Below are 6942 nucleotides of genomic sequence, written 5' to 3'. Positions count from 1 at the left end.
TCTCTCCCACCGGATGAAGCCCGGCCAGCTGTCCCTGGCTACCCAATCGCCCCAGTCTCCCCATTCACCCTCCGTCTTTTTGCCCAGAAACTTGCATATTTCTGACTCAGGAGTCTGGACTGTAGAACTAAAATGTGCGAGGTCCAAAATGATGAAGTTTTACAAAATAATTTACAAAAAGGGCTTAGCTTTTAATTCAAATACATTGAATCAAAATTCTTAAAAGTGCCTTAAAACTACGAAAATATGTTTGTATTAAGTAACTATTTCCATACAAAATTAGTATGTGAAACTAATATAGGCACTTGAAGAGACATCGAAATGAATATAAACTGCATCGAGTTAATTTTCAGTCAACCAGGTAAAATGTTTTGTTCAAGAAATAAAGACAAGGATTTTACTTTGAATTCTTGAACTAGATTTATTGCAAGAAGCACATTTGCATGAGTTTATATACTCTACAAATCGCAGTTTCACGTATGTATTTTATGCACTTGTTTTAACATCAGGAAAGTAAGCAAGCGCAAAAAAGTGCGATACTCTCAAACTTTGGTATATAGGTCGCTAGTTCTCGCATTTTACAGAGTGCAAATACTAGCGACACGTATATTTGATTATAATCCTTTGGTCTCATCACTCTTTTCCGCACGTTTCATGCCGGCGGCTACCACACTTTTTTCAGAATAGTGTTTTAACTGGGGGATTTTTCTGAATTTATTACGTAAGATTAATTAATAACCAAAACCTAACAATTTAAAAATTGAATAACTAGTAACCAAAACGTAACTACTGAGATGACAAAGGGATAGTACAAATGGTTCGAAATTTAGCGACGAGATATTGGTGGGTTAGTTGCCGATATTCGCAGTCCTATTGTTGTCAGAGTTCGCTGCCGGAATTAGCGACGACGGAACGACTATTAGGTCGGCGATTTTTGTTGGTCGGCGATTTTTGCATTGTCGCTGATTTTGGAAACTTTTTTTATACGAAAAACCAACGAATTCTAAGTTTTTTTAAAATTTTTTTGATGTCCTCTTTTGTCAGTCTAAATCAAAATTTGTGACGAGCGTTTTTGAATGTCGTACTTTTCATCTAAAACGGTGAAAACATCAATGCTTCTACAGGTCTTAGAAACAGGTTCCGTTCATGATTGGCTCAAAAAAGTGTACTGAGTTGTTAATCAAAAATTTTGTTCGTATTGCATTGAAAACTATCCTCATGGTTGACAAGCCTGCAAAAAAGGCAAAAAAAGATTTACAACTAAAGGAATTTAAAAAATTGCACTCCCTCTATTGTCAATCTTGTTGTGAAAGTATCATCGATCATTGTGAACATATCGTAGCGCATTGGACTGAGGCTTTTGGAAAGCACCAAAAATGTCTGATATGCGCGTGGAGCAAAATTGGTTTTTCTACTAAAACATTTTTTTTGCATTACGGGTGGTGTGTTCCTCAATAATTTCGACTTAGGTGTGTTTTTCAAATAATTACGATGTGTTCTTCAAAACTGGTTTTCACCACAATTGCACAGATCCCAACTGTTTTTTAATGTATTACCTGCAGCATTCGATTGTGCTCAAAGGTCTGTGAGCGTTCAAATCTTATTTATTTAAACACCAATTTGTTGTAGGATTTTAGAACCAGCACTGAATAGCAAATCATTATTATTCCGTAATTAAAGGAATTATTTTTTTCTATTTTAAATTTTTCAACAAATGGAGACTTTTTTTGACACGGGGTTCTTCCTCAAGATTTTTGAAGCTGAAAACAAATTGACCGTCATACTGAATGTACCTCTCCAGTGTTCTGACGAAACAGATAAAACGTTTTTCTTTGGTCTGAAGGGAGGACAAATTTTCAATCTTATTCAGAACAATTTTTTTGAAATTGAGCAAGTGACTCAAAACACTGGAGAAAAATTATGTATATAAATAATGTCTGGAGGAGAAGTGGTCTTTCTGAATGTTACTTTAAAGACTAATTTCCATTATTTTATTTATTTTTTTTATATGATATAACGGTTTTTTTTCGACTGAAGTGAAAAAAAATTTTCAATTTTATTCAGAACATTTTTTTTGATATTGAGCAAGCAACTCAAAAAATTAACTGGAGAAAAATTATGTCTTTGAATAATTTCTGGAGAAGAACTGATTTTTCTGAATAATACTTTAAAGAATAATTTCCACTATTTTAAATATGTTGTTTTATATATGCTAAAATGGTTTTCTTTTTGGTCTGAAGTGAGACCAATTTTTCAATTTTATTCAGAACATTTTTTTTTGAAATTGAGCAAGCGACTCAAAAAGTTAACTGGAGAAAACTCATGTCTATAAACAATGTCTGGAGAAGAAGTGATCTTTCTGAATGTTGCTTTTAAGAATGATTTCCACATTTTTAGATAAGATTTTTTTATATGATAAAACTGTTTTCTTTGGTCTGAATTGAGAACAAATTTTCAATTTAATGCAGAACTTATTTTTCAAATTGAACAAGCGACTCAAAAAGTTAACTGGAGAAAAATTATGTTTATAAATAATGTCTGGAAAAGAAGTGGTCTGTCTGAATGTTGCTTTTAAGAATGATTTCCACATTTTTAAATATGATTTTTTTATATGATAAAACTGTTTTCTTTGGTCTGAAGTGAGAACAAATTTTCAATTTAATGCAGAACTTATTTTTGAAATTGAACAAGCGACTCAAAAAGTTAACTGGAGAAAAATTATGTATATAAATAATGTCTGGAGGAGAAATGGTCTTTCTGAATGTTACTCTAAAGACTAATTTCCATTATTTTATTTATTTTTTTATATGATAAAATGGTTTTTGTTCGACTGAAGTGAAAACAAATTTTCAATTTTATTCAGAACATTTTTTTTTATATTGAGCAAGCGACTCAAAAAATTAACTGGAGAAAAATTATGTCTTTGAATAATTTCTGGAGAAGAACTGATTTTTCTGAATAATACTTTAAAGAATAATTTCCACTATTTTAAATATGTTGTTTTATATATGCTAAAATGGTTTTCTTTTTGGTCTGAAGTGAGAACAATTTTTCAATTTTATTCAGAACATTTTTTTTTGAAATTGAGCAAGCGACTCAAAAAGTTAACTGGAGAAAAATTATGTTTATAAATAATGTCTGGAAAAGAAGTGGTCTGTCTGAATGTTGCTTTTAAGAATGATTTCCACATTTTTAAATATGATTTTTTATATGATAAAACTGTTTTCTTTGGTCTGAAGTGAGAACAAATTTTCAATTTAATGCAGAACTTATTTTTGAAATTAAACAAGCGACTCAAAAAGTTAACTGGAGAAAAATTATGTATATAAATAATGTCTGGAGGAGAAGTGATCTTTCTGAATGTTGCTTTTAAGAATGATTTCCACATTTTTAGATAAGATTTTTTTATATGATAAAACTGTTTTCTTTGGTCTGAATTGAGAACAAATTTTCAATTTAATGCAGAACTTATTTTTGAAATTGAACAAGCGACTCAAAAAATTAACTGGAGAAAAATTATGTTTATAAATAATGTCTGGAAAAGAAGTGGTCTGTCTGAATGTTGCTTTTAAGAATGATTTCCACATTTTTAAATATGATTTTTTATATGATAAAACTGTTTTCTTTGGTCTGAAGTGAGAACAAATTTTCAATTTAATGCAGAACTTATTTTTGAAATTAAACAAGCGACTCAAAAAGTTAACTGGAGAAAAATTATGTATATAAATAATGTCTGGAGGAGAAATGGTCTTTCTGTATGTTACTTTAAAGACTAATTTCCATTATTTTATTTATTTTTTTATATGATAAAACGGTTTTTTTTCGACTGAAGTGAAAACAAATTTTCAATTTTATTCAGAACATTTTTTTTGATATTGAGCAAGCGACTCAAAAAATTAACTGGAGAAAAATTATGTCTTTGAATAATTTCTGGAGAAGAACTGATTTTTCTGAATAATACTTTAAAGAATAATTTCCACTATTTTAAATATGTTGTTTTATATATGCTAAAATGGTTTTCTTTTTGGTCTGAAGTGAGAACAATTTTTCAATTTTATTCAGAACATTTTTTTTTGAAATTGAGCAAGCGACTCAAAAAGTTAACTGGAGAAAACTCATGTCTATAAACAATGTCTGGAGAAGAAGTGATCTTTCTGAATGTTGCTTTTAAGAATGATTTCCACATTTTTAAATATGATTTTTTTATATGATAAAACTGTTTTCTTTGGTCTGAAGTGAGAACAAATTTTCAATTTAATGCAGAACTTATTTTTGAAATTGAACAAGCGACTCAAAAAGTTAACTGGAGAAAAATTATGTTTATAAATAATGTCTGGAAAAGAAGTGGTCTGTCTGAATGTTACTTTAATGATTAATTTCCTCAATGGGAGCAAAGAAAGTTATTGTTAAAATTGTGTAAAAAATTTCAAGAGTTAGTTATACGGTCGAAAAAAAATAGAAAAAACTTTTTGCTGATGAGTTTTACGACAGTAGATAAAATGAACTGTTCCTTTAAAGTAAAATGTAGAAGAACTTGATTTCGTTCTGAATAAGAATTTTACTTTGAGTACAATCTGATAAGAGATGGATTTCAACTCTCTGAGTGGAATAATTCTTTGAATATGGCGAGGTAACTCTTATAGTTTCAAATATTTTCTGGCCCAGAAAAAAATGTTTAATGCAGGTTGGAGTATACGCAATTTTGAATTTATTGTGGAGAGAAATTGAACTGGAAATGCCTGCGGAGAGAAAAAAATTTGTAATATACACTCCGAAGAACAAAATGGTTTCTGATATTGTCTGAAATCTGCGAAAATTTTCTATTACAACTGAGAAAAAAACCACTCTTTTAGTATAATTTGTAAACTAATATGATTCCAAGTTTTGTCAAGAAAATTATTCTGAAAATGAATTTTAGAAAAACATGTTCTGTGAAACTGCCTGAAAAAGAAATCGATTCCGAGTAAGGATTTGGAAACAGAAGCATTCGATTTTGGATAATTGGAGAGCTAGTTTTCTATGAAGATTCTAGTCCATTTGAAAGTGGTTTGTTTTCGTTATCACAGAAGCGTCAATTGGAATCTTAATATTATTTTGTAATCATTCTAAAAATATTAAAAATTATTCCAATAAACATCTCTGGTTCTTCGGAGGAGCAAACTGTTCTCAGAAATGGTGGGTTTTGCCCTTAATTATGAAAATGACACAATTTGTTTTACCCAGTATCTATGAGTTGTCCTCTAACTACACAAGGAGGACTGTAATGTTGCTTCATCTCAGAGTATGAGCACAAATGCGTCTGTGTGAAACTGGCATCAGAGTTGAATCTGTCGACTGTGAAGAGGAAACACCCTCTGTGGTTCCCATGGCAGAAATTGTAAGAAACGCAGTCGGGTGTTTTTAGACACAATTTGCCACACAGAAGTCTGAGATCAAAAATACATATCAAAGTATGTTAGCATGAGCCCTGACGTAGACCTTTCGCTAGTTTTATAATAGGTTTTTACCTTTGCTCTTACTAGTCCATTGTATCCAACAATCTCTCAGAAGCATTTTCGGCTTTAGTTTTGAAGATCTTTTTCTCAATTTCCTGATTTAGTTTTCCTGAGTTAGCTTTAGAGAGAGAGAGAGAGAGAGAGAGAGAGAGAGAGAGTCAAGTTTTTTTTCACCTTGCTATGTACAAAGATACCTTTTGACTCAGGGATGATACATTATTGTGCAACTGGTAATTTACTATGACCCAATGAATTATCTTTAATCCCGGGTCACCGATCATACAACTTTCCTTGATTTCGTACTGGGTCATATATGATATTAAAGAATCATACTAGATGATTTCAATGAAATCTTGGTTGTCATACAAGGATCATATATGATTTCCTAGAAATCATAAAGGGATCAAACTAAAAATCTCAAAGCCTAAAAATTGCCTCAAATTCCTTTTAAAATTAAGCTGAAAAAAAACTTCTTGGAGATCATACAAGGTCATATATGACACAAAAAAAACATTGACTGGTGCCATAAATTCTCGTATAATGTGGTCAGAGGAGACGCTAAATTATTATATCGCCATTGCAATCCACATTTGATTCTTTATGTGCACTGCATTTTTAGCTTTGCAATTTAAACAGTCAAAAATACCAATTTGAGTTTAAATGCGTTTTGTTTTATTTATAAATGAGCATTAAAAGGTGTAAACTGGCTTCCTAGAATCTCAAAACTTACCCAAAAGTGCCCAACTTGCAAATAATATTGGATGTTGGGTTCTTTTAGGGGATCACAAAGTGATGCGGGGAATCTCATAGGTGATGCCTTATCGAAAATAAATCAGAAAAACTCAAATGGTAAAGATTTATGAAAAAATAGACAAATGATTCTTGGTAATCATACTAGTATCATATATTATTTCTTGGTAATCATTCAAAGATCATATATAATTTCCTTAGTTTCGTACTGAGAATTCAAGTATGTACTGTACGAAAACATAAATGATCCTTATATGAAATCGAAGAAACTTCAACCCGGGGTGCATAGATTTTGCATTTGGTAAAAATGAACAAAAACGCATAATGAGAGAAGCAGCAACACATGGTCCTGGATGCATAAACATTGCAGTCGTTAAAAACACAAAAAATGCATTATGAGAGAAGCAGTGTCATGGTTGAAACATTGCGGTGTTTTAATTATATCACATTTCAACTCAGTTTTTTTGCCTTTTATTTAGTCAGTCACTGTGCTTATTCATGCGGTTCAAAACTCAGGTACCCTCTTTTTTAAAAAACCTTCAGATGCAGGCTTACTTTTTCTTTCACAAATTCAATAGAGTTGCTGTTTTGGTGCTGGACCACTCTAGGCTCTAAAAGAATGCCGCATACAAAAACAACTTGGTAATTCTTGAAGCTGGAATTGGATCGACAGCAAAAGTACTAAAGCTCTTGTGGA

This window comes from Convolutriloba macropyga, chromosome 10 (assembly GCF_964194025.1).
Source record: "Convolutriloba macropyga chromosome 10, txConMacr16.3, whole genome shotgun sequence".
Lineage (NCBI taxonomy): Eukaryota > Metazoa > Xenacoelomorpha > Acoela > Convolutidae > Convolutriloba > Convolutriloba macropyga.
Note: the sequence above shows the minus strand (reverse complement) of the source record.